Genomic DNA, 25,123 nt, shown 5'->3' with positions numbered 1-25,123 from the left:
TTTTATTCTTTCGGATACTATTATAAATGGAATTGTTTTCTTAATTTTCTTTTCAAAGTAATCATTCCCAGTGTATAGAAAGACAAATGATTATATGTTGATCTTGTATTCTGCAGCCTTGCTGAATCTATTTATTAGTGCACATAGTTTTTTGTGGCTTCTTTGGTATTTTCTATATGTAGGATTATGTCATCTGTCAATAGAAATATTTTTACTTCTTTCTTTACAATTTGGACGTCTTTTTTTTTTTTTTTTCCTTCCTAACTGCTTTGGCTAGGACTTCTAATTTCATGTTGAATAGCAGTGGTAAAACAGGGCATCCTTTTCTTGTTTCTACACTTAGGGGAAAATATTTCAGTCTTTTACCATTGAATATCATGCTACGAGTTTTTCATGTATGGCCTTTATCATGTTGAGCAAGTTCTCTTCTATTCCTAGTTTTATGAGTGTTTTTATCATGAAAGGGAATTGAATTTTGTCAAATGCTTTTTTCTGTGAGAATTGAGATCACATAGTTTTTTCCTTCTTTCTATTACTGTGATGTATTATATTGATTGATTTTCTTATGTTGAACCATCCTGGGCCAGGCACTTAAAAATGAATTATCATACTTAATCCTCATAATTACCTGTGAGAGGTGGGTAATATTTTTTCCTTTTTAATAATTGCTTTTTTATTTTATTTATTTTTTTATTATGAAATTTGTTGTCAAATTGGTTTCCATACAACACCCAGTGCTCATCCCAACAAGTGCCCTCCTCAGTACCCATCACGCACCCACCTCTCCCTCCCTAATAATTGCTTTTTTAAAAGCATGTTATGGTTAAATTACACTCCCAGTTTTGCACAGCTTGCAGGCCAGAATCATGCATCTGATTTTAGAATCTATACTCTTAATCATTATGCCAATCAAGGAATGTTTCTGTACATGAATATTTATTCTCTCAAAAATTTTATTATATATATTTTTATATTTATATTAAATATTTATGTATTATAATAAAATACATATCTATCTATATATCTACCTATCTATACACACACTCTCTGTGCTAAACACAATTCTAGGCACTGGGAATATAAAAATAAAAAAATAAAAATAGAAATTTTACTTTATGGAGCTTAGTTTGTCTATTTCCTTTCCTCCCACTGACTTCTTTACTGAACCCTCTAAGAAGCCAGTGATTTGCTAAATGTCACTGTAGAGTAGTTTGTGTTTTTTCAAGTTTTATATAAATGGAATCATACAATATGTACATTTTTTTGCTTAACTCATCATAATTTCTTTAATCCATTGTAATTATTTTGAGACTTATCTTGTTATTGCATATATCAATAGTTAATTCCTTTTTCTTGCTGAGTAGTAGTCTATTTTATGGATATACCACAATTTGTTTACAATTCATTCATTGAAGGACATTTGGGTATTTTCATTTTTTGATCATTGCAAATAAAGCTGCTATAAAAATGTATATAGGTCTTTGCATAAATGTATGTCTACATTTCCTTTGGAAAAAACCTAGGAGTAGAATTGTTGGGTCATTTGTTAAGTGTGTTTTTATTTTATAAGAAACTGCCAAGCTGGTTTACAAAGTAGCTGTGCTATTATGCATTTCCACCAATAGTTTTTGAGAATTCCACTTGGTCTGCATGTTTGCCAGTACTTGTTAGGGTCAGTTGTTTCAGTTTTAGCCATTCCAATAAGTGTGTATGATGTCTTGTGGGCTTTGTTTGCATTTTCTAATGGTTAGTGGGATGTCAAAGCATTTTTTCATGTGCTTATTTATTTACTACCTGTATATCCTCTTTGATGAAGAATCTGTTCAGAAATTTTACCAGTTTTTCAGTTGAGGTGTTTGTTTTCTTTTGATGAAGTTTTAGAGCTTTTAAAAATATATTCTGGATATAGATCATTTTCAAGTATGTGCTTTTTAAAAATGTTTTTATTTATTTTTATGACAGAGTTATTTTATGAACAGGGGAGGGACAAAGAGAGGAGGAGGACAGAGCATCTGAAGCTGGCTCTGTGCTGACAGCAGCGAGCCTAATGCAGGGCTTGAACTCAAACCCATGAGATCATCACCTGACCCAAAGTCGTATGCTCAACCGACTGAGCCACCCAGGTGCCTCAGGTATGTGCTTTATAAATATCTTACACACTAGGTGGCTTGCCCATTTATTCTCTTAATATATCTTTTGATGAATAAATACTTCAATTTTAATAATGTCAGATTTGAAAAAATGAAATATGGCCTTTTGTAGCAATGTGGATGGAACTGGAGAGTGTGATGCTAAGTGAAATAAGCCATACAGAGAAAGACAGATACCATATGGTTTCACTCTTATGTGGATCCTGAGAAACTTAACAGGAACCCATGGGGGAGGGGAAGGAAAAAAAAAAAAAAGTTAAAGTGCTTAATTGGTGCAGTTGAAGCACTGCTAGAATATAGGAGACTTGGACTCCTGTTAAGTTACTGGGTAACACCCTTAGTAAGCCTCTAGTCAACCACCCAAAGGCCTTCTCTCTTGCTATGGAGTCCACTTTGCCATTTCTGTGTCTCCCGAGGAAGGATTACAATGTCAGTATAATAACACCACCACCCCTTCCCAAAGTAGCCTTCAACAAATTCCTGACTGGAGTTGGTGTATACATACCCCAGCTCCCTTCCCCCTCAGGGAAAATTCTCAGGCATGTGTCTGACTCTGACTCCAAATTTCCCTAGAAGGATTAACCTCCTGTTACCGTTCCTTCCTTTTCTTTCTTCCCTTCTCCCTTACCAATACTTCTTGCACTTCTCAAATAAATGACTTCTGCGTAAAAAAAAATAATAATAATAATAATAATAATAATGTCAGATTTGTTGATTTTTAAAGTTTTATGTATTGTGCTTTTATTGTCCTATCTAGAAACTCTTGTTTAATCCGAGATGACAAATATTTTTCTTCTATGTTTTTGTCTAAAAGTTTTAGAGTTTTGGGTGTTACATTTAGGTTTATGATCCATGTTGAGTTAATTTTTGTATATAGTGCAAGTTATGGATTGAAGTTCATTTTTTTTTCCGTATGGATATTCAGTTGTTCCAGTACCATTTGTTGAAAGCAGTACTTTCTCCACTGAATTGTCTTGGCATCACTATTGAAAATTAGTTGTTCAAATATGTGTGGGCCTCTTTCTGGATGCTGTTATGTTTGTTTGACTTGTTAGTCTTATGTCAATACCACAGTGCCTTAATTACTGTAGCTTTATAGTAAGTCTTGAAATCGGGTAGTTTCAAGTCCTGCAACATTTTTTTTTTCAAGATTTCTTTGGCTATTCTTGGTTTTTCACACTGCATACAAATTTAAGAATCGGCTTGTCAATTTTTACCCAAAAAAACCTGCTGGTATTTTGGTGAAGATTGCATTGAATCTATAGATAGATTCTTTGGGAATCTTTGGGAATTCTTTGGGAAGAATTGACATTTTTATAAAGTTAACTTTTCTGACCTCTGAACAAGAACATAACTATTTATTTAGATCTTTAATTTCTCTCTGCAATGTTTTGTATTTTTCAGTGTATAAATTATTCACATTGTTTTTCAGATTTATCCTTAAGTATTTCATATTGATTGATGCTATTATAAATATTTGAAATTTTAATTTCCAATATTTTATCTCTACTATATAGAAATATAATTGATTTCTGTATATTGATCTCATATCCATTAACATTGCTAAACCCACTTACTAGTTTTAGCAGCTTTTTTAGTCAATTCCATTGGAGTTTTATATATAAGGTCATTTTGGCTGCAAAAAGCTTTACTTCCTTTCCCATAGGGATGCCTTTTTCCCCCTGCCTAATTGTACTGGCAAGAACCTCCAGTACAATGTTGAATAGAAATGACGAGAGTGGCCATCTTTTTCTTATTTCTGATCTTACTGGGAAAATATTCTGTCTTTCACCATTAAGTATGATATTACTTGTATGTTTTTCATAGATGGCCTTTATCAGGGTCAGGAAGTTCACTTTTATTCCGCATTTGCTGGGAGGAATGAATGTTGGATTTTGTCAGATGCTTTTTCTATGTCTATTTAAATCATCATATAATTTTGTTTTGTTTCTTAGTTAATTTGTTTCTTAGTTAATGTGGTGAATTACATCACTTGCTTTTGTATAAATCAACCTTAGGTGCCTAGCATAAACCCCATGGTCATAGTTTTTATATTCTGTTGGATTTGATTTGTTAAAAATTTTAAATAATTTTTATATCTATGTTCATGAGGGATATTGGCCTATAGTTTTTTCTTGTGATGTAGTTTTGGTATCAGAGTAATGCTGACCTCTTAGAATGAATTGGTAGTTATTCCTTTCTCTTCAGTTTTCTGAAGATGTCATATAAAATTGATATTTTTTTTCTTCTGTAAATATTTGGTAGAACTCATCAGTGTTCTCACATGGACCTGCACCCTTCTTTGTGGGTAAATTAATTAAAACCTCCGTGTATTCAATATACAATAGAGCTAGTTAGGTTATATATTTCTTCTTGAGAGAGCTTTTCTGATTTTTATCCTTCCAGAATTTGTTCGTTTCCTCTAACTTTTCAAGTTTACTGACATAAGGTTGTTCATTATATTCCTTTATTATGCTTTTAATGTCTGTAGAAATTGTAGTGATGTTACCTCCTTCATTCCTGACATTTGTGACCTGTGTCTTCTCTCTCTTTTTCCTAATCACTCTGGCTAGAGGTTTATACCAATTTTAGTCACCTCAAAAAAATCAATATTTGATTCTATTGATTTTCTCTATGGTTTTTCTATTTCTTATTTCATTGATTCCCCCCCACCCCTGCCACCCCGATCTTTACCATTTCCTTTTGCTTAGTTTGATTTTCTTTTGCTCCTCTTTTCCTTATTTCTTAAAGTGGATGCTGAAGTCATTGATCTGAGGCATTTCTTCTTTTCCAGTGTAAGTATTTGGTACTAAAACTTCCCCCTGGGTATTGCTTTAGTAATACTCCACACAATCTGATATGTTGTGTTTTCATGTTCATTCAGTTCAGAATAGTTTCTTATTTCTTTTTTGATTTATTCTTTGACCTATGGGTTATTTAGAAATATGTTATTTAGTTTCAACATATTTGGGGATTTTCTAGAATTTTTCTATTTTGATTTTTAATTTAATTCCTGTGTTAGAGTACACATTTTATATGACTTGAATTATTATAAATTGGCTAACCTGTTGTATGGCCTAGAATCTGGTCTATCTTGGTAAATGTTCTGTTTGTATTTGAAAAGAATGTATATTCTGCTGTTATTGGGTACTGTGTTCTATGAATTAAGTCAAGTTGGTTGATAGTATTGCTTAATTCTTTTATACCCTTGCTGATTTTCTGTCTTGTTCAGTAACCTCTTACTCTGCAATAGATAATCCATTGTTGATGCTATTTGGTATATTTTCACTTCAGGCATTGTAGCTTACATTTCTAGAAATTCTATGTGGGTCCTTTTTTCTATATGTCTCTCAGTTTTTGAATGTATGGAATACATAATAACTATTTTTACACTTTTTTCTGGAGAAAGTAAAGAAAGCCTCCCTGAGACCTAAAGCATAAGTAGACATTTGCTATGTGAAGGAAGAAGAAAAGCAGTAGAATGCAGGAAAAAAAAATCAGACTTCAAGCAGAATAAATAGCATGTGTAAACGTCCTCAAACAGGAAGGAATTTGGAATTTTCAAGGAATATAGAGAAGGTCAGAATATATGGATTGTATCAGAATTGCGAAGAGAGGAAAAGTAAAGAAAGATGTGCTTGGGAAGAATGAAGGCAGCAGATGATACAAGTCCTTCTATGCTTGTATCTCAGTCAGCAGTGGGCTACATTATGCTGTGATAACAAATATCCCCCAAATTTTAATGACTCAGAACAATAAAAGGTTATTTCCTGCTCATGTCACATATCCATAGGAAGGTGATTGAGACCCTGCACCACATCTTCATTTGGGATCAAAGGAACAACTCTTAACTGGGACATACCAGCCTCAAAAGGGACAGGGAAAGAACCTTGGTGAGCTACCACAGAGCTTTGAAATCATCTGTCTGGAACTGGCATATTCACTTCTACTCACATTGTATCGGACATAGCAAGTTTCATGGCTAGGCTAAATGTCAGTGGGATGGGAAAAACAGCAAATATTTGGTAGCAATAATACAATCTACTTAGGGGCGTCTGGGTGGCTCAGTCAGTTAAGCATCGGACTCTTTTTTTTTTTTTTTAATTTTTTTTTTTTCAACGTTTATTTATTTTTGTGACAGAGAGAGACAGAGCATGAACGGGGGAGGGGCAGAGAGAGAGGGAGACACAGAATCGGAAACAGGCTCCAGGCTCTGAGCCATTAGCCCAGAGCCCGATGCGGGGCTCGAACTCACGGACCACGAGATCGTGACCTGGCTGAAGTCCGACACTTAACCGACTGCGCCACCCAGGCGCCCCTAAGCATCGGACTCTTGATGCTGGCTCAAGTCGTGATCTCGTGGTCGTGAGATTGAGCCCTGTATTGGGTTCTGTGCTAAGCATGGAGCTGCTTGGAATTTTCTCTCTCCCTCTCTCTCTGCCCCTCCCCTGCTCATGCTCTCTCTCTCAAAATAAATAAATTTTAAAATAAAAAAAGACTTAGTCCCTTTAAAATAATAATAATAATAATAATAATAATAATAATAATAATAATAATGCAATCTACTTAATAACACAAAGGATTTTGATCTTTATCTGAAGAACAGTGGAAAAACCAACTTCAGATGAAGTTTAAGCACTATATCTGTTAAGATTAGTCTTTATTTTTAGAAAAAAAAATAAAAGTCACTTAAAGTCAGAGAAATAAGTTGGATCATCATAGTAAATAACATTGCATCAAAAAATAGGAAAAAAATTTATAAAAGTAAAATTGATTTTTCTGTGAAATTAATATAAAACTATGATAGCATAATTGTAATGATTATAACTGCCCAGCATAACTATCTTAAAAGGAATGACAATCATTTGCATATGTAGCTTCTGATGTTTGGTTTTTTTTTTTTTTTAATTTTTTTTTCAACGTTTTTTATTTTTGGGACAAAGAGAGACAGAGCATGAACGGGGGAGGAGCAGAGAGAGAGGGAGACACAGAATCAGAAACAGGCTCCAGGCTCTGAGCCATCAGCCCAGAGCCTGACGCAGGTCTCGAACCCACGGACCGCGAGATCGTGACCTGGCTGAAGTCGGACGCTTAGCCGGCTGCGCCACCCAGGCGCCCCTGATGTTTGTTTTTAAAAACTCATTACTTTAATAGTATCTTGAGCACTGTATTGTGATGACTGTTTTATAGACAGAGCACGTTGTAAAACTGAATTTTATACTGCAATTACACTGAATGTTAATCTTTTTTGCAATATAAACAATGGTGGATTTGAGAGTATTAGTGTTTTTGTCCTAGTGCCTCAAGAGAAGGAACAAGCTGGGGCGCCTGGGTGGCTCAGTCGGTTGGGCGTCTGACTTCGGCTCAGGTCATGATCTCACGGTCCGTGAGTTCGAGCCCCGCGTCGGGCTCTGTGCTGAAAGCTCAGAGCCTGGAGCCCATTTCAGATTCTGTGTTTCCCTCTCTCTCTGCCCCTCCCCTGTTCATGCTCTGTCTCTCTCTGTCTCAAAAATAAATAAACGTCAAAAAAAAAATTTTTTTTTTTAAAAAGAGAAGGAACAAGCAAGCACCCAGAGAGCTAAGCCAACCCTCAGACACAGCTAGATGTGATCCTTTGAAGCCAGAATTCCACCTTGTTCTAGGGTTTGAAAGAACACCAGGCTTCTGGAGGAAATCTCCTTAATGGGGATGGGGTCTGTGACAGTGAAATCAGGGATAAAGAAAATCTAAATCTGACATTATTTCTCTTTAAGGAAACAAGTCTTGCCTTTCAGTGACCATCTGTATGCCGGGTTCACGTCCATGTCCCAGCAGAGAAAAATGCATGGGAGGCAGAAGGCATCCCTCTGTAGCTCCGAGATTAGGTCCAGTGTCCATAATACTGTTTATAGCTTTACGGTAGTACATGACAGGTAACTTAAGTGATATGTGAATATGACTTACTTCCCCATAGACCGTGAATTCCTTAATGGTAGGAACAGTGTTTTATCCAGCTTTGTATCCACCACCTAGCATAGTGCCTGGCAGATACTCAGTCAAACAGATATAGGAAGAGAAGGCCATTGATCTAGCCATTTGTTCCCATGAACAAGCTTGGCAGTTGGCTCCATTAGAAGTGAGAGACTTTCAAGACTGTTTTGGTAAAGTCCAGGAAGAGCTCCAGACGGATGCTCAGCGTGAAGAAGGCAGCAAGCCAGGAGGTGTGCTGGCAGGAAGCTACGTCCAGAGACTCACCTGAGAGAAGCTCCTGCCAGCAGAATGGGCGGCAAAACCCACAGGAGAGACCCACAGATGAAAGCAGGAGAGCCTGAGCCAAAACTGGGAGGACGTTGGAAACCTTGAAAGAAAGGCCTCAGACTCTGTCATTCATTGCTTTTTGCTTGATATTAGATGTTTCTTTCATGCCTTGTGACTAGTATGTTTGCCAGGAGAAGAGCCCTGGGTTCTCCAGAAACCTAGGTTCTTCAGGGTTTTAGATGGGCATTAGAACCGAGAAAATGATGACCCTCTCTCCAGTTGAACCTGAGCATATCAGGCTCTGAGCTCCTTGCTGGGGGCACCGTATCTTACTCATAGTCACCTCCAACATGAAGTGACAGGAGCAAAGTCTGTGTGCCATAAGTACATATGGAAGATGGCCTCAAATAATATCTTGTATAATTATACAGCTATGCCCTGATTAATTCATACATGTATATTCAATATGAACTCTGTTAGTAACTTATCTCCCATCTGTTTCATAAAAGGAAAAGAAAACTAATCAGTTATGCTTGGATTCTGAGGAGTTTTGCTCGTTTTTAGAGCCTAGTAAATGTAAACTTTCGAGAGCTTCATTCTTTCTCCAGGAGTGGTAACCACCTAGGCCTTCTGCTTCTAGTTTGTAAATTCATTGTCTCCCAATTCTGGACCATGACTCAGACCATTAGCAAGTCATTGTTTATGTTAATAGGTGTTAGGCAAACTGTGATCCTATAGGCAAATAAACAGGGAAATCTGGGTCAAACAGCTAAACTGGTAAGTATCTTTATTGTGGGCCTCTTTAGAATTTCTAATATGTTAGTGTACTCTAGAGAGTGGGCATGCATCATTTCTCAACTTATGTGACCTCAGAACCCTTCCCTTGCAGATATCTCCTAGAAATAATGTCCTGCTTAGCCTGTTTTGGGATTTCTTGGAAAGTGGGAGCCAGGAGCTTCAAGTAAGGCACTCTCATATGCACTCAGCTCTGCCTTTGGGAATGATACAGGCCACACTGAGCCATGGCCACAGAACAGACCTTGCATCATTACTGTAGATGACTTTGGGTGCACCTCTCTGGGGTTTAGTTCCTCTTTTTGAGACATAAAGAAGTTATATACCTCTGGACAATATCTAAAGTCACATCTATTCTGTTGTTCTGTGATATTCCATCCTGAACTTTGACAGGAAGACATTACCAAAACAATAGCATTCTTTATATCTCAAGGACAACACATAAGAAAATTTAAGCTCCCTTAGTGCTGTAGCAATTTCTGTGATTGCTTCACTCCCTGTGCTACCCCTAAGAGGACAGATTGGGGTTTTGCTCCATTTTGCTGATAGGTGATAGGCACCTTACAGTTGGCTCTGTCTTGTTATTCCAACCTTCTCCCCAACCATCCAGTCCTTCTACCCTTCTTCCCATGCTACAGCAACCTATTCATCCTTCTCTTCTTGAAATACCTTTCCTTTCCCTTCTGCCTCTGACAACCCCTACTTATCCTTCCAAACATCACATCATCTATGAACCCCACCCTGACTTTCCTGGGAAGAGTCAGAGTGCCCCAAGCACCACAACATTTTGAGCATTTTCGCGGTGTGTACCAAGTGCATTGTACTTGTATTATCCTTGCTCAGATAATGATAGGCTCTTGATCAGTGTTGAACATTGATAAGAATTTCTGGCTTCCTGGTTCAATGAACAAAAGACATTTCTGGTCTCATGGTGTCTAATACGACCCCACTTTACAACATAAGACTAGTACCTGGGCATCTATAGTTGACTGCCACATTCTAATAAAGGGACAGCCACCCGGGTAATTTGTCACATTCTAGTCTGGAATTTGAACATTGAGTCAATGAGCAAAAACTCTGAAAACAATAGGAGTTAATTAATGAAAATCACAGTGACCTGAGCATACCAGTGGCAGAGCAAGACTAATATCCTATTTTATTAGCCTTAGTTATAGGTTCCTGAAACTGCTAGGACCACCTTAATTACTGCCTGTTTTCAAGTATTGTTCTCTGTCCTTCTCACTGATGCTATGAACTCCTGATAAACTTAAGCTAGACTAGAACCTGATTCTGTGTTGCCACCAAAAAATTCTGATGCAAGGAGACAGGAGGAGGTCCAGTGGGGCATTCACAATTAGAATGATGAATGTTCTGGATTTGCATATGAAACTGAAGGTTCAGGGGCGCCTGGGTGACTCAGTCAGTTGAGCTTTTGAGTCCTGGTTTTGGCTTGGGCCATGATCTCATGGTTTGTGGGTTCCAGCCCCGCAGTGGGCTCTGTACTGACAATAAGGAGCCTGCTTGGAATTCTCTCTCTCCCTCTCTCCCTGTCCCTCCCCCCACCAAAGTAAATAAATAAAAACATTTTAATTTTTTTTTCCCAACGTTTATTTATTTTTGGGACAGAGAGAGACAGAGCATGAACGGGGGAGGGGCAGAGAGAGATGGAGACACAGAATCGGAAACAGGCTCCAGGCTCTGAGCCATCAGCCCAGAGCCTGACGCGGGGCTCGAACTCACGGACCGCAAGATCGTGACCTGGCTGAAGTCGGACGCTTAACCGACTGCGCCACCCAGGCGCCCCTAAAAACATTTTAAAAAAGAAACTGAAGATTCAAATCTATGAGAGTAGAGAAATAATCATTTTTTCAACAGCATAGAGAACTTGTAGTGATTAATACAATTGCCATGTATTTTTTAAATTAGTGGATACTAAAGATTCAATTGCAATTCTCTGGAGGATTGTAAAAGTTTTTGACGTTAAAAAGAAATTCTTGCCTTGAGTTGGAAAATGTTTTTATGCAACACCAAAAGCATAATCCATACATAAAAGAGAGGAAAAAAAGCAACAAAAGTTGCTTTATCAAAATTAAAACTTTCTTCTCTATAAAGAATACTTCAATAAAATGAAAAAACAAGCTACAGACTGGGAGGAAAATATTTGCTCATCACATATCTGACAAAAGACTTGTATCCAGAATATATAAAGAACCCTCAAAACTCAACAATAAGAAAACAAAAATCCCATTAAAAATAGACAAAAAATCTGAACAGATATTTCATCAAAGAAGATATACAGAAGGCAAATAAACACATGGAAAAATGCTCAGTGTCATTAGCCACAGGGAAATACAACTTAAAACTACAATGAGATACCACCATACTCCAATCAGAAAGCCTAAAGTACAAAGAAACTGACAATGCCAAGCACTGACAAGGATGCAGAGCAAACAGAATTCTCATATATAGTTAGAGGGAATACAAAATTGTACAGCTATCTTGGGAAATGGTTTGGCAGTATCTTATTACCATGTTAAACATGCCGTTACCAAGTGAACCAGTAGTCCTTATTTCTGGGCATTTACCTAAAGGAAACAAAAACTTATGTTCACATAAAAACTCATATGTGAATGTTTATAATTAGCTTTATTCATAACCGGCTACAACCAGAAACCACCCAAATTTCCATCAACAGGTGAAGGGAAAATCAAATTGTGGTATGTACATGTAATGGAATACTACTTAGCAAGGCAAGATATGAAATATTCATACATGGAACAACATGGATGAATCTCAGAAGCATTTTGCTAAGTGAAAGAGGCCAGACCCAAAAGGCTACATACTATATGACTTAGTGACATTCTGGAAAAGGCAAAACTATACAGACAGAAAATAGATTAGTTGTTGCCATGGGGAGTTGACTCCCAAGGGACAGCAAAGGGAATTTTTGGAGGTGATGAAACTGATCTCTATCATGTTGGATACATGACTCTGTAGTATTAAACACCCATAAAACTATACACTAGAAAGAGTAAATTTTGCTATATGAAACTTAAAAAATAAGTTTAAAAAAAAGATCTTTGTTTATGAAGGCTAGGGCATTTTTGAAGGATGAGGAAAGCTGATCCTTGTCAAAACAGTAAAAATTAAGAAAAACAAGTTATAATATTTAGGTCACATTAATGTTTATATAATTACAAATAAAAATACATGGTACAGAATTCACAAAACTTTGGGACTTTCTGTATACCATAATTAAAACACTAGCACTTTTTACAGAGTTCCTAACGTTTGTTTAAACCCTGATAGAACACATGGTTTGTTGAATTTCATTTTCATGGTTGATCAGAAAAGCCCTATATTCTTCCCTGTGGATCACAAACAGAATCCTCTCCTTACCCATGTAGAATGCAAGGTAAAATGTTTGAAATTTTGTTTACTTGATCTTTTCACTGGTTTTCTTTTCTTGTAAAGGTTTTTTAAATCGGAGAACAAGTCTAAAGTTTGTATCAGTTGAAAGGATCGTTTTATTGGGACTTCACTGAAGTGAAGCTGTTGCACTTTCCTTGGAATGAAAGTGTTTCTTCATGGTAGAAGCTTATCGATCAGAGCACCGGGTGCCCAATGATTTTATGAGAGCAAAATCATCTTGCTTTAAAACAAAGTTAAAAATCAATTTATTGAAAGATGGACACACTACTGAGTATTTGAGGACAAATTAAAATTCGGACTCCTTTTGCTTTCATAAACAAATGTTATGTTTTTAAATTAATGAAAAGAAAAACTACTTCTTTAATATGACATGAACTCTCCTGGTAAAATTTGTAGATGAAACTGAAGCAATGAAGTGTTTCCAAATTAGTAAGCCATTCTGTTAATGAGGATGCCCATTAGGAGTGCCATTCCTGCTCAGGGTCACCTATTACACTAAAACTTTCCAAATATATTTCATTTCAGCCCTTGAACACCTCACAGCACCAGCATGATACATGTTTTCTCGTGTCTTAGGCTTCCTGTGCTACCGGAGTTAGAGCAACGTTTACTTTTTAGCAAATACAACATCCCTTCTAAGGACAACCATTTCTGTCCCAAGGGAAACAAGTGCTGCTGAGTCCAAGCTGAGAACCAAATTATTCTGTAAGATAGGATCATGCATTGTAGAAAAAAAAAAAAAACTTATTCAGTCAGATTTTCTGTTTTTGTCAATAGAACAAAGTAGAGAGTTTTGAAAGCTAATTGGTTTCTTTTCAGGTCCCTTGGATACGTTTTTTTTTACTTGGATATATAAAGTGGTTTCCCAAAAGCTCTAATTTGGCGCTAAAACAGGAAACCTGCCTGGCTGAACATTCAGGACAGTAAATCAAGATGGGATAATATTCTAGAGGTTGTCCCCACAACCGAGAACACAAGGAAGGACTCTCGGGAGGCATTAACTCACACCTTCAACAATAACCAAAGCCAGTGGAATAGGTGACATGACACAAGAGAGTAAGGACATCATCTGCAGTTCTGCGGTTCTCCCCCAAATACCAAGACAATTGTGTATGTTCAATCAACACTTACTGACATGAGTCAGTGCAACCCATTCCTCATGTGTTCTGTACTTTTAGAGATAATCATAATGGCTAACATTTATCTCATGTTTATTCTGTGGTAGGCTTTGCAGGCATTTTCTTATTTAATACCCACATCAACACCAGAGAAATGAATGCTAATATCATCCCCTTTTAAAAATTTTTTTTCAACGTTTATTTATTTTTGGGACAGAGAGAGACAGAGCATGAACGGGGGAGGGGCAGAGAGAGAGGGAGACACACAGAATCGGAAACAGGCTCCAGGCTCTGAGCCATCAGCCCAGAGCCTGACGCGGGGCTCGAACTCCCAGACCACGAGATCGTGACCTGGCTGAAGTCGGACGCTTAACCGACTGCGCCACCCAGGCGCTCCATATCATCCCCTTTTATAGATGAGAAAATGTGCCCTGAGAGATTAAATCATATGCCAGACATCAAAACATGGGTATGTGCTGGTGACAGTATGAGAATCCCAGAAATCCAGATCCTGTCTATACTCAGAGCCACCACACTATACTGTGTATGATGACCAGCCTAAGTGGAAAGAGGTCTATAAATTAAACAGGGAAGGAGGAGAAGAAGATGACACTGATTTTAATGGAGAGAATGGAAGAGAAACAAAGGACGAAACTGAAACACGACAAACCCTTTTCTTTCAAGCTTAGCAATCTATGTGTCCTGTTGCAACTTGGTTTAAGGAAACCATCATGACAGCCATTACTCGGTGGCTGTATCTGAGCAGAAGCCATTCATCGTCCTCTGATCTTTTCATCTTTACTCATTAGGATATGATGGATAGCTCTCCAAACAGGCAAAACTAAGGTAATGTGCCATAGCCGATCCAAGAAAACATTGTTTCCTTGACCTTGAGCCACTCACTGTCCAAGTTAGTTGCTGTGGGTCTGCTTCATGGTTACCACAGGACTGAGGAAACATTTGCGGCATATCCAGTGTGGCACCATCAGGAAACGAAGCACTGATAGGAAGGGAGGGCCTGTGTTCATTGTCCCCAGAAGGCAGCAGCTGCTGGGAGCTCTGATTTCCACACTCCTCCCTTGAAGCTTCCTGGAAGCCCCAGCCTGAGAGATTTTGCCCTGATGTCAGGCTGTGCGGACACTTCATCCTCAGAGGACTCAGGGACTATAGAGAGAGTGTGCTAACTTCAAATCTGCTTGTGAGGTAAATGATACAGAAAACTAACTCGGGATTTGTGTACACACAAAGGAAAACTGAATGGTCCTCAAGCCTATGTATGAGTCTTTCCATGACTTCTGTCAACTCAAGGAAGATAGAGAAGCCACAAAGCAAAGACCTCCTCCCCCTGCAGGCCCTAGTGCTGGGTCCCTTCAGGGAAGGCTCGCAAGCTCTGTTTGCGCTAAACATGTGGTTCCCAGACTTCTGTTTTCACAGACTGGCAAAATGGCTGAAAACATTTTAGGGCTAATAAAGTACCAACTATTTCTTCTGCCTAGTATGGACATTAAAACAAGCAAATTGACAGAGGCACCTGGGTGGCTCAGTCGGTTGAGCCTCTGCCTCTTGATTTAGGCTCAGGTCATGATCTCACCGTTCGTGGGTTCAAACCCTGCATTGGGCTCTGCGCTGGCAGTGTGGGCCTGCCTGGGATTCTCTCTCTCCCTACCTCTCTGCCTTTCTCTTGCTCAAAGCAAACTGAGAAACACCTATCTACTGTTTGCTCTCATGTCATAATAAGGAGGATGTTTTAACACCAAAAAGGACTTAAGCTAAAGGATATCTTAATACCAAAGTGTTACTAAGTCAAAGGAAAAGCTCATCACAAGAGGCAGTCATTCTGTCCTATATACATGAATGTTAGTTACATTCTCTTTATTTTCTGAGTGTTGTCACAAACCAATGCTACAACCCAGCTCTTGGAAACCACTGCTGTATATCTCTCTAAACCATTTAGATCTGCCACTCTTTCAGAATCTTGGAAGATTACAAAAAAAAAAATATATTGAAACTTGGAGGAAGGTATGGGATAAAGGCAGGGACCATTTCCAGTGGAATAGGACTATCCATGCAGTAGCCCAGATCTCTCTTGTGCAAAGAGTTTAACAGAACTGGGTATGAGGCCAAGCACCCCACACATATACTTGCTGTGTGAACTTTGGCATGTAACATAGCTTCCTTGGACCTCAGTTTCCTCATCTGTAAAATAGGGTGACTAATACCCTGGAGGAAAGTGAAGGAATTAATGCAAGAAAGCACCTGGCCTGATGCCTGGCTTCTGTGAGCTTCCTCATCCTCTTCCCCAGGGTGGCACTCCTGCCTGCTGTGACTCATCTACCCTAACACATCTCAGGACTTTAACCTACTAGGTTTCAGTAGGTATTTGTGGAATGAACAAAAGAGTGAACAAAGCATGTGTAGAGAAGGAGAGCCTCATACTCTTCAGGCAAGTGCCTACAGGAGTTCTTCTGCTTCCTGAAATATGACCCCAGACCATTTGAATTGCCTTCAGTGACAGCATTTAAAGAGGAGCATTTGTTTCCTCTGCAGTCTCCATGGGGTGAGTCCTTCAGCCATTCTCGAGTTTCCTTGCAGGTATCTGCTCTGCCTCCCCAGTGGCAGGCTGATCTCAATAACTGCTGGACCCTCATGTGGACTGACTACTGTTTCCATCCTCATTTCTTACCTACCTTGATTCCCAGCTGAGACTGAGTGATCCATCATTATAATGACTCATTGGCATTACTCCACTGTGTCCTTGCCTCTCTCTCCACTATGGCCCTCGCATGGCAAAACTCTGACCCTTGTTAACTACACCCCTCTATCAACTCTGAATCTTCATCTGCACTAATGAGTACATCTGGAGGACACATTCAGCCTTGTCTATGGTCTCACTGGAAACTTCAAGTGGACCCTGGTGCTGCTTAGAGATACTGTTATATTTCCCTGGTCTAATCCCTGCCCTGTGTCATACCTTCTATTCTCTCCCCTGACCTCCAGACCTCCCCCTACCCCATCTTCACTTAGGTGGAGATCCTGCTTTCTATTCCACAGAGCAAACAGAGGAAACCAGAAGAGAACATCCACATGCTTCTACCATTTCATCTACTTTTCTGAACCAGTGGCCAGACCCTTTGTCTCTCCTGCTCTGGTGGATGAACTTTCCTTCAGCCAACAGACCATGCTTCAGGGAAACAAAATTAAAAGTTGTGGCCCCTGATCCCATGCAGTGTATGATCTAATGGGGAAACATGGAAGTAAACAAACAAACAAACAAACAAAAAACAGAATAATAAGATTCACACCTCCCAAGGGACAGATCTAAGCAGCAGATGAAACACAAAAGAAGGAGCATTGGGTCTTCCTGGATGCAAAACCAAGGCAGGCTCTGCATTTGCATGGACCTGAAGGAGAAGTGCTTCTCTCCATGCTGGGGAGAAGTGCTACAGGGTGAGGAAACTGCATGTAAGAAGGGGGAAAGCTCTATTAAAGGAAAGCCCAATTACTAAAACCATGCAGCCATAGACATTGTCCACCATTAGCCATCTAGCAGCCAAAAAATAATAAAGCACCCAAAGAGTGTTAACTCTGTGAGTCTGAAACCATCTGTTGATGGCAAACATCAGCCCATGGTATCATCCTTGCCTTCCAGTTGCTTATAAGCAACATGGAGCCTGGCAATGGCCAGAGAACCAGCCTGCGGATAGCAGACAACACCCAAGACATGAGAATCGGATGCAGACAATGAATGGCCTCTGGGTTCTAGTCTTTGCCTTGACATTTACCACGTGGAGCTTTGGATAAGCCACCCCTTCTCTGGACCTCTACTCACCTCATCTGTAAAACAAAAGGTTTGGATTAATGGCATTCCCAAGGTCCTTCCAAACTCAGACTCTGAATGGCCTCTGAATGAATATATCTGTTATGGTCTAAATGTTTGTGTCTCCTCGAAATTCAGGTGGAATCATACAGTATTTGTCTTTTTTGTGGTTGCTTTCTCTCATTCTGCATAATGTCCTCAAGGCTCATCCATGTTGTAACAGGTGTCAGAATCTCCTTCCTTGTCAATGCTGAGTACTCTTGCATTGTCTGGATGGACCACAGTTTACTGATCTACTCATCTATCAATGGGCAGATATAATATCTACATTAATTTCTCATACCTTAAAATATTTGTTGAATATCTTCAAAAATCCTATGAGTCATTTACCATTAACTTTGTTGTTTAGCTTTTTATTTTATTTATTTTTTTTCAACGTTTATTTATTTTTGGGACAGAGAGAGACAGAGCATGAACGGGGGAGGGGCAGAGAGAGAGGGAGACACAGAATCGGAAACAGGCTCCAGGCTCTGAGCCATCAGCCCAGAGCCTGACGAGGGGCTCGAACTCACGGACCGCGAGATCGTGACCTGGCTGAAGTCGGACGCTTAACCGACTGCACCACCCAGGCGCCCCTTGTTTAGCTTTTTATTTTGAAAAATGTCAAATATAGGACAAGGTACAATTCAAGGTACAATTTGACAAGGTAGAATTCAAAAACTTAAAAGAAAAAAAAGCCACCTAGGAAATGGGCCTTTGGGAGGTAATTATGTTTAGATAAGGACATAGGGTGGAGCCCTCATTAATGGGATTAATGCCCTGTTAACAGTAGTAAGGGAGCTTGCTGCTCTCTTCTCTTCAGCACGTGGGGATAGAAGCAGAAAACAGCATCTGTGAAACCAGAAGTGGAACCTCACCAGATACCACATCTGCTGGTGCCTTGATCTTGGCCTTCCCAGCCTCCAGATCTTTAAGAAATACATGTTTGTCATGTAAGCACCCAGTCTATAGCACGTTGTTACAGCAGTCTGAACTAAGGTAACATCAGAATTTTTAATTCATGGAAACAAAAAGAGAAGAAAGGTCTTTGAATTCAAAAGTTGAGATTGAGCTCTAATCCTTTTTTTTTTTTTTTTTTTTTTTTTTTTTAGTTTATTTATTTTTTAAGAGAGAGAGAGAGAGAGCAGGGGAGGCCAGAGGGAGAGGTAGAAAGAGGATCCCAAGCAGGCTCGACGCTGTCAGTGCAGAGCCCAATGCAGGGCTCAAACTCAAACCGTGAGATCTTGCATGACCTGAGACAAAATCAAGAGCCGGACCCTGAACCGACTGGGCCACCCAGGTTGCCCTGACGCTTGGGCTCTAATCTTAATAATGGTTCTTCAGGTTGGTGCGAGGTTCTGTGAGTGAAAGGAAACACTTGAACTCCTTGTTCTAAGGTGCTGCATTGTCAGAAACCATTTCTGATGTGCCTTTTAAAGTCTTACAAGATTTTTGAATAAAATGTGGGCAGATTTCTGTTCTCTCCATTGATAGGGAAATGACAGGAAAGTGTTGGATGGCTTCTGGTACCCCATCTTCATCTGGCTTTAAGTCTGAGTCAATACCATTTTGTTCTCCCCCAGTGAGTGCCCTAAAACTCTGCCAGTCTTTATTAATTGACCTTTATTCTCCCTGAAAAAGGCCTTCAGTCACACTTAGGATGAGAACTTAATCAGTGCTACCCTTGAGGCCAGTCTCTGGAATCTCACTCATAACACTTGCTCATTCTAATGACTTCATACCTCTGCTCTCCTATAATCTGTTTGTACTTCCAACTAGCTAGTGTCACCAGTTAGTGACAGCACTCACAGACCTACTTCCTCCTTGGCCCTCAGAAAACTGGACATGCTTTGCTTCCTTTGTGCATAAAGATAGAAATTGGAGATTTTGTCTCAACATCAACCCAAATCCATTCCTCAAGAAGACTATCAGCGATAAAATTAGCTATAGCCAAGGCAGACAGTAGCTTATCCTTCTCTCCTAAAGTTAACACCCTGCAAAGAGTTAATCGGATATGGTTTTTAAAGAATGACCCACAAGACCAAGAAAGAATTCATATAATAACTCGTATCAATTAGGTATTTACTATATGTCATGCACTCATAGAATTGTTTTATAGACATACTAGCCCATTGAGCTCTCCCAGCGAAAAAGCTATGAAGTAAATGTTACTATTAATGTTCCATTTTATAGATGAGGCTAAGCAAGCCTAAGTTATAGTTAATAAGTTGCAGGGGTGGCTGGGTGGCTCAGTCGGTAAGCATCAGACTCCTGATTTTAGCTCGGGTCATGATCTCACGGTTCGTGGGATCGAGCCCCGCATCTGGCTCTGTGCCGACAGCATGGAGCCTGCTTGGGATTCTCTCTCCCACTCTCTCTCTTCCCCTCCCCAGTTCTAAATAAATAAATAAATAAATCTTTAAAAATTAAAAAAAAAAATTCATAAGTGGCAGAGCTGGGTTCCCATGGTGACACTCTGGCTCTAGAGCTTATACTCTATGAATAAAGCTATACTGTCTCTCCAGCTGCTCCCGGGTGTGTTTCCACATACTTGCCTTTTATAACACTTATCACACTTTGATTGGGGTTCAGTTTCTATCTTCCACTAGACTGTGATCTCCATGAGGACAGGTCCCTGGGTGTATCCCTCACTACTATATCCTTATAACTAGCACCACAGCTGGCATAGAGTAAGTGCTCTGTAAATATTTATCGAGTGAGACTGAAAATGGCTTCTTTGCCAAATTCTGAGCAAATGAGTGAAATACAGCCGCTAGGTTCAGAGTTGAGCACTTGACGGAGACTGCATCAGGAATTCTCTCCCGCCATCTCTAAGGCTCCCTGGCGATGAGCACAACCTCGTTCATCACCATTATTTTCACAGAAGCGACTGAAAAGCAACTCCCAGTGGCCTTCTCCTTCCCCTGTCAATCCACATTCATATCTTTTCACTTTAAAAACCCTGAAATTGTTTCTCCTACAAAGCATAGCCCACTAATCTCCAGCCTTTTTCTGGGAGCCGGGAAACAAAGGCAGATGCAGAGACTCCTGCCTTTGTCCTCTGTGCTCCACTGGCTTCCTTCTCCCACCTGGAGTCAGCCTGGCCACAGGGATCAGGTTTAGTAAGGCCTCCCACATTTACAGCAAATCTGCTTTCGTGGGGATACTTGTTCCTGGGAGACCTTAAAGCAAAGACCTCAGGACCACAGGCTGACCAGCAGGGATTACTGTGAATCAGCTTGAATCTCAGGAGTCTCCTGGAGAGCTGAAGCAGACCAGCCTCTGGGGATGGTAACCTAGCAACCGCTCAGCTCTCGGCAGCCCTCCTACAGCGCAGCACCTTCTCCGAAGTTACCTGACCCCGTTTCTACCATAGCCTAAAAGGGTGGAGGTGATACAGAGGCTAGAGATGGGCCTGAGTATGAGTGTGCATGCACACATCCACACATATGCATGTATGTTGGTGGGTAGATTGAAAAAAAAAAAAGGGGGGTGAGGATGCTGCCACTAAACCTGCTTTACTGTCTCTCAACCAAGACCCATTGGTGACTCCAAAGGCTGAAAGTGAGCTAGACATTGCTTCAGAAAATATCAGGAGAGCCAGCCCCATGTGGCACATCATCTTCATAACAGTATCCTTATAGCAGTGGCAATAACTAAGAACCTATCTTAGAACAGCCCCTGTTTCTTGAGCACCTGTTATGTATTGGGCATGGTGCCAAGCACCTTACAAACATTATTTTATTAAATTGGCAGGTCCTGTCCATGCCCTTTTTACAGAGAAGAAAACCGAGGCTCAGAGCCGTCAGACACCTTGCCCTGGGTCACAAAATTAGCGAGTGGCTCTGGTGCCGGAGCTCCACCAGCATCTGTAGCACAGCCTAAATAGGCGTTGGTCTTCTCACCTGTCAGTGAGGAGAATAATGCCAGCCTTGCCTGTTTCAGTGGGATCAAAGGGGACGAGTGATGTGAAAATGCTCTGAAACACATCCAAGTGGGTAATTAAAGGTGGTGGTAGAGGAATCCTTCCCTGCACGGATATCATATGTTACTTGGGAGGAAATGTCTCACACTGATTTGTCTGTGTCCTCAGAGGGAATATAGAACCTCTTAGTAAATATGCATTGAGTGAACAAATGAATAAACACATGGAAATCAGCTTTTAGATCTGATGGTTATATGTCCCCTCCCAATACATTGAAACTAGTTGAACGAACCATTTGGCTTTAAAATTCTTCCCTCCAAGTCCCTGGCCAATGCCATGCGGTGCCTCTACTTCCCCTCTGAGAAAACCTCACCACCTACACCTGCAGGTATGAATCTAAGAGGCTATCCTTCTTGTCCCCTGGGAAGGGGTGTACGTTTGCTCCAGTGAAAATGGGCAGAAGTAAGAAGAGCAAATATTTCATTTGCTAGGAACCAAAATAGAATAACAGCACCAACAATTTTTAACATGAGATTTTAATTATGGCTCATGGTCTCACTTTTGACAGGATTATTTTTGTGATTCATACATGTATTTATGCATCTATTCATATAGCTAGATAGACAGACATTTGCATATATTGTTTTTAAACATCAATCAGGACAACTGTGCATGGGAGTGGGAGAACCCCTAACGCTGCATTGTACTTGTGGGGAAATATGGAAAGAGTGGGAAAGGTGGCATTGCATTCAGTCCCACAAAGCTCTGCCTGCTCTCTGAAAGGCCATGGTCTTTCCCAGTAGGTAGCATACAGTCGCCCACAGCTGGAGTCGCCTCTGGGATGTGCCACTGCCACCAGTCGGCTATGATGGGAACTTGGCTCATACTGGCAGCCACCTCTGTCCACACCAGTGTTCGGCAAATGAAGCCCCAAGCGGAAATCTGCCAATTTAAAGGAAGTGGTGCTCTGTGGGTATGCTGTTCCCTTTGAACCTCAGTGAAATAATCACTGCTTCACATCTTTTATTGCCGTGCCATTAATCTGATATGGGCGGGGGGTGGGAGGATATCAGTAGACAAATTCTAAGGAAGGAAGCATTTTAGTGGGTAGCTGAGAACCAGAGAATCTTCCCACTGGCTTGGGGTAGAGGAGCAGTGCTGGGAGAGCCGCACATCCTTGACATCAGGGTGATCCGGCAGATGGAAGTGAAAGCATGATCCTCGCCATCTGGGTAACCCGTGTGTGGAAAGCTGGTGGTTTCACACATGTACACACTCTTTGCAAAACAGCATATGTTACAGCCACCCAGTATCATCCATGACCAAAACCTGTTAGAATTTGTAAACAGCTTGGAAGAACAACAAGAAAACTCTTAATTGGGGTCTATTTGGGCTTCCTTTATCGAAGTGAGTGTCATGTTAAAGTAAGGTCTTGTGACTCGCTTACAAGCTTTGGCACATGTAAGTGCTGTCTCGGGCAGAGCCTACGCAAGGGACAAGTATTAGCATTTTAAAGGTATTGAGGACATTTTTAGAAGCCGTAACCCCTGTTGTCCCCAGTTCTATTCACAATGAACAGAAAATTCACATAAAAACGAATGAACAAACAAAACTACTGGGAGATGATTAGCTTTGAAGAATGAAGTATAAACTGTTAGTTTCATGCACATGCTAATTGCTTTCTACTGGTGCCACACAGAGAAAGGACCTGTAAGTGGGAACACTTCTTGCTGGAGTATCTGGTGAGATTATGTATATGAAAGTGCATTATAGACTGTAAAGTGGTATACAAATGTGATTATTTACAGTGACATTAGAAACTACCCCACATGCCCCTCCCACCCGGATCTCTTCTCTGTCTGTGATTACATGGCCTTTATGTATGGTACAAGCAAACACACATGCGGGCATATCTAGATTATGTGAAGGAAGCTCTTTTCAACGTTTATTTATTTTTGGGACAGAGAGAGACAGAGCATGAACGGGGGAGGGGCAGAGAGAGAGGGAGACACAGAATCGGAAACAGGCTCCAGGCTCTGAGCCATCAGCCCAGAGCCTGACGCGGGGCTCGAACTCACCGACCGCGAGATCGTGACCTGGCTGAAGTCGGACGCTTAACCGACTGCGCCACCCAGGCGCCCCAGGAAGCTCTTAATTAAACCTGTCACTTTTCTCTCTGGCCCTCATCCATAATGTAGAGTTCTCTCCTTCTCCTAATAGGTACCTAGGATTCATGGGCTTTTTTTCTCTGGCATCTCAGAAGTTCTCCGGTCCTCCAAGGGACTCTTCAATCTGAAGATTAAGTGAGATAGTTCTCATAAAGTGCTTAGACATTTCACCCATAGATACATAGTAACGCTGGCAATTACGATTCTTCTGTCATCACCCTGTCTTGTGTGTGGATATAAGGCCTGCCATCTTCCTGGACTTCTGAGCCTGGGACCCCAAGAGTTCCCTAGAATAGTATAGATGCTTACAAGCAAGTTGGCTAGAGAGTTTTGCTTGTTTCAACTTTTGCTGTTTGAGTAAAACTCAAATCACTTTCCATCAATAATCAGTTGCCACATTTAAAAAAATGATTATAATTATAACAGTTTCCATTTGTGGAAGGTTTGATTTTATGTGCCTTATCTCATTAATGCATCAGTGCAATGAGATGAGGGGTTAATAATCAAATTAGGTCCCTTTGACTCTGAACTGAGTAACTGCCTCCTTCCAAGGGAGGGAGAGGACCAGAACCTACAGGACCTCAAGATCATGCTCTCAGGCATCACGGAAACATGTCACTGTCATCTTGCAACAAATTACATGAGGTTGCTTGTTGAAGCTCCGTAAGTGAGCACCCATTTCACATATGCCATATTTGTTTCCAAAACAAATTTCAAAAGACCCTCTTTCACAAATAAACTCAGCCCAAAGCTTCTTCTGAGCAAACCAATCGACAGTCCAGCTAAGTGCAAGCTCTTGTCTAACTTGAGAGAGCATCCTGGGTTACTTATAGTAAAGTTTATATTTGGCTATATATGGCTTTCTTTTTCCTTGAAAAGATTTAGGATGAATTCATAAAAGTAAATAAGTAAATACAATTTAAAGAAAGGTTGAAAAGTAAAGAAATGAAAAGAAAATCACAAAAAAAAAAAAAAAAGAAAAGAAAAGAAAAATGAAAATCACTTTCAGAGGTACTCAAATTTGGCAAAGAGGAAGAATGCCTCAGCTTGTCCCAAAGATAGTGGCATCTTTTTTGCAAATGAGGAATGTAATTCTGCCTGTTTGCCAAACCCTTTAGCAGAACTCTGAACCAGCATTTCTTCCAAGCCTCTACCCACTGGTTGGCAAGAGCGCTGTTAGCTAAATGTCCAATCCAGTTTAAATTTAATCTGATCCATTATGTGTGCATGCGCATCCCTTCAGCTAATCTTTGGGCATTTTAGGAAAAATAATTAGTTCCTTAGAGAGATAGCCCTTCCCCTCCCTCTTTCCCTGCTTCTCTCCCTAGGATAGATAGAATGCAATATTGTGTAAGAGAGTCTTACTTCCTTTTTTTTTTTTTTTTAATTTATTTTTGAGAGGGAGAGACAGAGACAGAGCATGAGCGGGGGAGGGGGCAGAG

The 25,123-nt window shown here is 40.1% G+C and overlaps 1 long non-coding RNA gene across 1 annotated transcript; it reads left to right on the top strand.

The window, feature by feature from the left end:
• The first annotated feature begins 2,069 nt into the window (after positions 1-2,069).
• On the top strand, positions 2,070-24,109 carry LOC123383802. Its single transcript, XR_006594022.1, has 2 exons — positions 2,070-2,132; positions 22,314-24,109. It is a non-coding gene; the product is annotated as an uncharacterized LOC123383802 (long non-coding RNA).
• Positions 24,110-25,123: the final 1,014 nt, after the last annotated feature.

This window comes from Felis catus, chromosome A1, assembly GCF_018350175.1.
Source record: "Felis catus isolate Fca126 chromosome A1, F.catus_Fca126_mat1.0, whole genome shotgun sequence".
In the NCBI taxonomy this organism is placed as follows: Eukaryota; Metazoa; Chordata; class Mammalia; order Carnivora; family Felidae; genus Felis; species Felis catus.
This window is presented reverse-complemented; position numbering and strand designations above follow the sequence as displayed.